This window comes from Chrysemys picta, chromosome 9 (assembly GCF_011386835.1).
Source record: "Chrysemys picta bellii isolate R12L10 chromosome 9, ASM1138683v2, whole genome shotgun sequence".
Taxonomy (NCBI): domain Eukaryota; kingdom Metazoa; phylum Chordata; order Testudines; family Emydidae; genus Chrysemys; species Chrysemys picta.
The window spans coordinates 78,685,275-78,693,766 of record NC_088799.1 but is presented as its reverse complement, the minus strand read 5'-3'; the positions used below and the strand labels follow the sequence as shown (position 1 = coordinate 78,693,766).

The 8,492-nt window shown below is 48.9% G+C and overlaps 1 long non-coding RNA gene across 1 annotated transcript; it reads left to right on the top strand.

Annotated features, from left to right (window-relative positions):
• The first annotated feature begins 149 nt into the window (after window positions 1-149).
• Window positions 150-8,367, top strand: LOC135973431 (uncharacterized). The gene is made up of 2 exons (XR_010590263.1): window positions 150-287; window positions 7,722-8,367. It is a non-coding gene; the product is annotated as an uncharacterized LOC135973431 (long non-coding RNA).
• Window positions 8,368-8,492: the final 125 nt, after the last annotated feature.

Sequence of the window (8,492 nt, the reverse complement as noted above, 5' to 3'; positions counted from 1 at the left end):
AAAAGAACCTACCACTTTGGCCTTTGGGGTTTTTTAGTCACTTTTTCTTCCTGGAAGTTGTACAGTCAGTAATGTACTTAAGTCCTATAAGTCTGCTCATTCCGATGAGATGCATGCAAAAAGTAAATGACCCAGTTTCATCCACTTTGATGAGAACTATGAAAGAATCCCTAGAAGTTAACACAGTTTTAAAGCACTTTACAAACCAATTGTGAACAGAAAGTATTGTACTTTCCAGATGGGGAAGCCAAGGCTCTGAGAGAAAACTACAGTGCCCTCAGATGATGGTGAGTTGGTTATAGGTTTGGGAGTAGGATCCTGGAGTCCTGACCCCTAACCCCAATACCCATTGTCTCCTGCTGTAACCAGTATGTTCCACTTTTTTGGGAAGATAATTTGTATGTGCCAGTTGCCAAAGGACGGAGGAAGGAGGGGCAGAAATGTTTGCTCATTTCCAAGTGACCCCTGATAATCAGAGTAGGAGGGTGCTGCCAACAAGTAATAAGTAACAGGTGCTGCTGCTGGCACTAAGAAGCCTGCTCATCTAATCTAGCTAAGGCCTATCACCTGTCTTCCATCATGCTGTGAAGTCAGATAAGTCAATGAAGAGTGAAAACACAAACAAGAGGAACTTTTAAAAGCTCTTATGAGGGCCCATGTAAACTGCTAGCTACCTATGGGGTCTATTGTGTACTTGCAATGAGTGAAACTCACATAAAGAAGGGATTTGTGCAGTAGGAAGTTGGGATTGCTGCAAGGTTGTATACTGTTTAATACATGATACTTTCACTGATATTTCCACTCCTGGCTGAGGGATGTTGCTCCCCTTGGGAAGGTACAGTTGAACAAATTTAACATATTCGGAGATGCTTCTTTACTCTGTTTTTCCAAGACTTGAAGCTGAGTGAGTGATGGGGAGCACTGGAGAATGAATTTCAGTATTACCCCACCAGTGAGGAAAGCATCCCTCTGAACAGCAAAAAACAGGCTTTGCATGGCAGACATCCTTTTCAGCCATAGGTCGGGTCCTACCAGTGAATTGCCAGCTCTAGAGTTGCCTGTCATTACATTATAGTCACGAACATGAGAAACTGGGCTTTTCTGTTGGGCATGGAATAGTCTGCATTATGTACAACCAGGATACATCGCTAAGTTTGTAAATCCACTTCCTGGATAAGGATGTTGATGGCACTTCAGGGGCCTGTGTGAGATGAATAGGTGGGCTTAGCATTATAGACAGATAGGAAGGTAGCACCACCTATTAAGGTTGCCTGACACTTCCCATTGTAAGACCCTGTTTTCAGTTGCGTATAACTTTGCCAAACTATAACCATTGGGGCTGAAATTTTCTACGTTGAGTGTCAGGCAGAATTATTTTTCAATTATTTTGGAAATTTCAGCCAAAATAGTTCAGCTGTTTCCAAGAATTAGGGTAAGGGAAAAATGTTTTGCCCTGTTAAAAACATTTTGGTGATTCCTGCTTTACAAAGCTCTAGTGCTCCTATGCTGTGTAGTAGGGACTGCAAATTTGTCAAAGCGTGGCCTGTGTGTCACTAATGTGCCTTTTGCTGTCACCATGAAAATCCACCCAAATTTGATCAAATTATAAGCCTTTGAAAAATTGCAGTTTGCACATGCTTGGTACAGACTTAGATTTTTAGCAGGTAAGACTCCAATTGCAATAGGCATACTCCAACCTGAGGTTTAGTGAGATTTTCCCTATAATTGCCGTTCTCAATTGATGCAGACCTGGCTGGGTCCAGGCACACCTACTGAGAGCAGGGAGCCTCTCTCTCTCATTGACCCACCCCCTCTGCTGGGCTCAGGTGGCAGAGAGGAGGAAATTAACTGATTCAAATATAGAGGGGACAAGAGCCAGAGCTGGGGGAGAGTGGGATGAGGAGTTTGGAGCACTTGCTGGGCAAGAACACTGGGACTGGAATGAGACAGAGACAGAGATGGGCCAGGGATGGAAACGAGATAGGACTGGGCAGAAGAGTCTGTGCCCATTAGAAGAACGCTCCCTTCCAAAGCCTGAAATAGAACCCAACATTCCCAGGTCAACCATCCCTCTGTTATCAGCAAATATCTGTGAAACCCAATGACAGTGTCCCATTCCTTTCTAGCGCTAGTCACAATAGAGGATGACAGCCTATTACTGCTATCAGTTCTTTGGTTAGCTCAAATGTCACACATCTGTGTGGTGGACCTAAAGATTCCAAATGATGCTGATGACCCATGTGGTGTTAATATGATTTTTTTTCTTTTTCGGTTTGCTTTTTTAAGTCTAAGAAGTTACCCACAAAAGTATTAAAAGAACATTAGTAAGCTTGCAAAGTCCAGCACTCAAAAGTTAGGAAATGCTTGTGTAACCTTAATTCAGCCCCCTTCTATCTGTGCATCATGATACAATCTAATTACATGATCACATATTATGCTTTCCACCGGAGCCCTGCCTTATTCAGTGCACAGGCTGTTCCTGCTGTGGGGTAAATTAGGATTGTGTAATGAAAGAGACTTGTCTGTAGGACTCATTTATTTGTTGCAGAAGTTGGAAAGTATGTACTTACTGTGGTTGGCAAGAGACAGCAGGCTTAACCCAGCCGTCAGCTGAGTGAGCGTGGCCATGGAACCCAGGCCACAACTAAATACTGGGCACAACAACTGAAATAACAGGGATGGAAGTGAAGTTCAAAGGGCAAAAATCAGAACCGCAAGGGGACACCAAGCAGAGAACCTCCAACAGCGTCCACTGCTCCTCAAAGGTGCCTAAAAAGTCCGTGGAACTCTGCTTGGAGATATGACTTAACAAGGGCTTGGAAACAGGCCTCACAGAGCACCCTGCTCCATCCAGCTTCCTCCTTCTGGAGTGATGGCTGGCCGTCTTGGCCAGCACCAGGATGAAATTGAGGAGGACATCACGCAGCTTTATTGCCGTGGATGAGGTGTGCAGCTTTGAGGAGGCACATGGAGAAGTGCAACCGAAACGTTTTACATAGGTTCTGGAGGAGCCGGAAGAGGGGTTGCAATCTGACACACGCTAGGTAGATGTGTGTCCAGGGTGTCCTCACTACAGAAAGGACAGGTGTCATGAGATTGTGAGCTCTGTCAGGTAAATGCCCATGCTGATAGATCCTTGGAGGAGCTGTCAACTGCTATCCCCGGCAGTCCATGAACACAGAGTGAGGAACAGGCTGGCCAACCAGGGTTCCTCGCCCTCCTCAGGTGGCAGTAGGCCCATCACTTAGGGTTGGTGTGGGACATGAGGGCAAGGAAGTGGATGGTGTGAAGCATGAGCACATACAGACATTTTCTGGGCACAGTGTGGAAATGGACCATCTGGCCCTTGTTCAGCCAATTTAGGGGATCGGGGTGTACAGAGGCTTGTGGGACAGGGGTCCACTGAGTTCCGGAGGGCCAGGGGGAGCAGAGAGGACCTGCTTGAGAAAAGTGAGAGAAACAGGAGGCAAGGATGGCTTCACCTGGAGCACCCGAGGGGGGAAATGCAGGTGGGCGGCCCATGCGCTGGCTGAGCACCATAGGGTCCACCTAGTCCCTCCATTTGTTGGCCAGGAGGGCTCCAATTCTGGTGGCACCAGCCAGGACCAAACCTCCGGTGCACCAAGGGAGACTCCACCACCTGCACGAAGAAATGGGGGTTGTGTAGCAGGGGTTCCATGAGGACATCTTCCCACTTGGCCGCTAGGGACCTGGTTGCTGAAACTAGCTTCTAGGTCCTGATAAAAGACAGGCAGCTCAGAGAGGTCTCGCTGGAGACAAAAGAGCTGCTGGTTGTATTGGAGGTGAAGGAGGAAGGCATATATCAGCACACACTATGCCAGCCTACCTGCACTACCACAATCTCTGCAGGGTCTGAAGGTGGAAGGCGTGGACCTGGCTACAGTTGCATACCAGGGCCTGTCTGCCCTCCCCCAGAGGGAGGCTTAGGACACCTGCAGAGAGCCAGTGCAACCCTGGCTAGAAAAACTCCAGAATCTTCTGCTGGAGGCTGGCCAGAGTCCCTGGGGGTTTGCTCATGGTGTTGAGCTGGTGCCAGAGCATGGACTGGACTAGCTGGTTGATCACCCACATCACCTCCAGCACCCGAAGGGAAAGGCACTGGAGCAGCCCTGTCCACCTCCACAACCCGTCACACATCCTGGCCTCTAGGTCAATCCAATTCTCCAGCAGGGAGGGACCAATGGCAGTAAAGTGATACCAAGACAGAGCAGTGGACCCTACAGCTGGCACACTATGGGTGGGAGGGAGCCTTCCTGCTACCTGTCCGACTATCAGACCAGTGCTCGACTCAGTTGACCCAGGCAGAGGAGGCTGCCAAATAAATGGCTTGGCATGCCTCCACCCGTACTAGGTCTCCTGGGTCTTTAACCACAAGAAATACGTTGTTGGCATATGCCAACAGGCCCACCTGCAAATCCAGCTCCTGAAACACCAACCCAGTCATCCTCTTGCAGGGCAGACGGAGGAATGGTTCAATAGCACTGGTATAGAGCTGGCCGGACAGTGGGCAATGGAGGCAATCAGGGCCAAGAGGCTGTGGGAGGCAAGAAACAAACAATGAAGGAAAGAGCCTGGGCACGGAACAAACAGCAAAGGTTGGGGCTTGGGCAACCTAGGGAAGGCAGGCAGGCAGGCAAACAGATGGGGCAAGGCAGTGGAGGCAAGTAACAAACAAGGGGGAAGCCCGTAACAAATGGAAAGGGGAATGAACTGCAATGAGAGGGGGACCACACAAGACGGGGGGCTGCAGTGAACTGCAAGGGGAAGGGAACAGGTCAAATGGTGGCGGGGGGGAGCAATAAACTGCAAGTGAGATTGGGGCCTTGTGAGATGGGGGGGGGGTTTGCAAACCATGAGAGGGAGGGCTGCTGGGCAGATAGGAGGAGGAGGCCCACCAGCTCAATGCAAACTGAGGGGAAAGGAGGTGAGGGGAAGTCCAAGGGGGCATGTGTACTCACCATGCGCTTGCAAAATTAGGGTCTCTGCTACAGCAACCGCACCCACAGAGTCACAGGTGTGCAGGGAATGAGGCAAGGGAAGAATAGTGTCATGGTTAAATCAGTTGAATGCTGCCCCTGGGAAATGGATTCTATCCCTGCCACCGCTGCAGAGTTCTTATGTGATGCTGATGCTGGCAAGTCACTTAAACCAAACTTTTCACAAGTTGTCACTAATTGTGTGTTCTTAATTTTCTAGTGCCTGACTTGATACTTGATTTGCAAAAGGGTTGAGCACTCACAATTCCAACTGAAGTCAATGGGCGCTGTGCTTTGAACATATGAAGTGCTATATAGTGCTAAGTACAGTACTTTGAAAAATCAGCTCCTAGGAATCTCAAATTGGGCACCCAAAATAAGTGAGCACCTTTGATCTTAATCTCTTTGTGCCTCACTTCCCCATTTGTAAAAGTGGGATAATACACACTTGTGAGGTTTGTAAAAATGGATATATTAATAGTTGTGAAGCACTTAGATACTATTGAGGGAAGTGCATAAAAAAAGCCCCAGAGGAAATTTTAAAAATCTGTCTTGTGAGCAGATTTGAATAGTTTGCAGTAAATAAGGCCTGGAGTCACGTATTGAACAATATGGAGAAAACAAAATATCGAATCAATAAGTGAGCTCTGTGCAATAGCACTGAAATAGGCAGGTTCTTGTAGAAAAAATAGTGATTATGTAACATAATGCATACGTGCAAGGGGGCTGAATTAAGGCTGCACAGAGGGAGGGGTGGTGGGTTGCACAAGCAATCTTAATTCTGGTCTTTTCTGACTACAGAGTACTTGACTTTACAATCTTAAGAATTTTTTTTAGTGTTTTGGGTGTATTATTTGTTTTGTTTTTGTAATTACAAACCATTAGTTCTTATGAACTGGCCTCCTCCTTGCTCATGCACAGAGGAGAGAACAAGAACTGAAACATTATTCTTTGGCCTTGGCTACACTTAGTTACAGCGCAATAAAGCCACCCACAGCGCTGTAGCTCACTCCCCGTCCACACTGGCAAGGCACGTACAGCACTGTATCTCCGTGGCTACAGCACTGCTTGTACTCCACCTCCCCAAGAGGAATAAAGAGTACTGCGCTGCCGTTGCTGCGCTGCGGCACCAGTGTGGCCACCCAATGCGCTCTGATTGGCCTCCAGAAGTATTCGGCAGTATCCCACAAAGCCTGTTCTAGCCACTCTGCTCATCAGTTCGAACTCTATTGCCCTGGCCTCAGGTGACCAACCATCAAACCCGCCCTTTATATTCCCCGGGAATTTTAAAAATCCCCTTCCTGTTTGCTCAGCCAGGTGTGGAGTGCTATCAGTGAATCTTTCCAGATGACCATGCCTCCATGCGCCAAACGAGCCCCAGCATGGAGCAAGGGCAAGTTGCTGGACCTCATCAGTGTTTGGGGGGAGGAAGCTGTCCAGTCCCAGGTGCGCTCCAGCCGTAGGAATTACGATACCTTTGGGCAGATATCAAGGGCCATGATGGAAAGGGGCCATGACCAGGATTGCAGTGCAGGATTAAAGTGAAGGAGCTGCGGAATGCCTACCACAAAGCCCGCAAGGCAAACCGCCACTCCAGTGCTGCCCCCATGAGCTGCAGTTTCTACAAAGAGCTGGACGCGATACTTGGGGGTGACCTCACCTCCACTCCAAGCACCACCATGGACACTTCAGATCGGGGGGAGGGGGAGGAGGAGGAAAGCGGGACTGAGGGTGCTGGGGCGGGGGGAGACACCCCAGAATCCCTGGAGGCATGCAGCCAGGAGCTCTTCTCAAGCCAGGAGGAAGGTAGCCAGTCGCAGCAGCCGGTACTTGGTGGAGGACAAACAGAAGAGGGATAGCTCAGTGGTTTGAGCATGGGCCTGCTAAACCCAGGGTTGTGAATTTAATCCTTGAGGGGGCCACTTAGGGATCTGGGGCAAAATCAGTACTTGGTCCTGCTAGTGAAGGCAGGTCCCTTCCAGTTCTAGGAGATAGGATATCTCCATTAATTTAATTTAATTAAAAAAAAAAAAAGCAGGTTCCCAGTAAGTGGCTTTTGGGGGGTGTGGGGGGAGGTTTTTTTCGGGAAGGAATTTTTTCGGTGCAGGCTCTTTGGGAGAGGAGGGTTAGGGCTGCATGCATGCATAGATGCGGAATAGCGCATTGATGTGATCTATCACATCGCAGTAATCAGCCTCGGTAATCTCTTTGAAAGTCTCATCCAGAACGTGGGCAATGCGCCTGTGCAGGTTTATTGGGAGAGCCACCGTGGTCCTTGTCCCAGTCAGGCTAATGTGTCCACGCTACTGTGCCGCGAGGAGCGGGGGGACCATTACTGCACACAGGCAAGCTGCATATGGGCCAGAGCGGAAGCCGGATTGCAGTAGAAGACCCTCCCTTGCTTCCCAGGTCACCCTCAGCAGCGAGATATCTTCCAGGATAAACTCCTGTGGAAAATGTTGGGACAGTGTTCAGTGTAGGTGCCCCCTGCAGCTGTTGGCTCTCCCCAAGGCACAGAAACCCAGAGGACAGTGCAGCCCTGAAACAATCAGTCCCCCTTACTCACCATTTTGGGGCTCCCGTGGGTTATGTGCGCTCTCTTTGGGTCAGGAAAATTATGCTATTGTGTAGACTGTGTGTGCCCTCCTTAAGTGCGGGGGAATCATTACTCTGTCTGGTATAAATAATGCTGCCTCTGTTAAGTGTTGCATTTTGCCTTTACAGACACAACCTTGAGATCTCAGCCGTCCGTGTTATCACCGGCTGAGAGACTGCAAAAACTCCGGAAGAGATCGCGAAAAAGCAAAGAAGACATGCTGCACGAAGTGATGCATCAATCTCTTCTCTTACAGAGAATCAAAAAGCACAGGAGTGGAGGGAGAGCAAAAGCAGGATCCGCAAGGAAAACGCAGTGCACCGGAAGCAAAGCACGGATCAGCTGATAAGCATCATGGAGCGCCAAGCGGTCTCTATCCAGGTGGTCATAGCCATGCAGGCAGAGCACTACCGCCCTGCCCGCCCCTGCAGCTCTTGTCCCAAAACTCTTTCCCTTGTGCCCCCATGTCACCTCCAACCCACTTTCCCCAACATCCGGGTTCTTACCGCCACCAGCTGCCTCCAACAACTGTATCTTCACCAACCAGCCCTGAGAACTACGACCCTTACCCTCTGCACTCAACCCCCATCACCATGCAGTATAGCCATCCTGAAGTGCAGCACTCATTGCACAGCACTCCAGACAGGACATATGAAAATCTATGATTGTACCGTTCCCCACCCAACCCCTTTGCCCTTTCTGATTCCCAAACAGTTGTGTTTCTTTCAATAAATGAACTTTCTTTTCAATAAATGGATTTTTTGGCTTTGAAAACATTCCTTATTATTGCATAAAGTAAAAGATACCTTAGCCCAGGAAAGAAACAGGCACTGCAAATCAGCTTAGCAAACACAGATTCCTACTGACATTGTAACCACTGCACTTCACTCCCGTGCAGG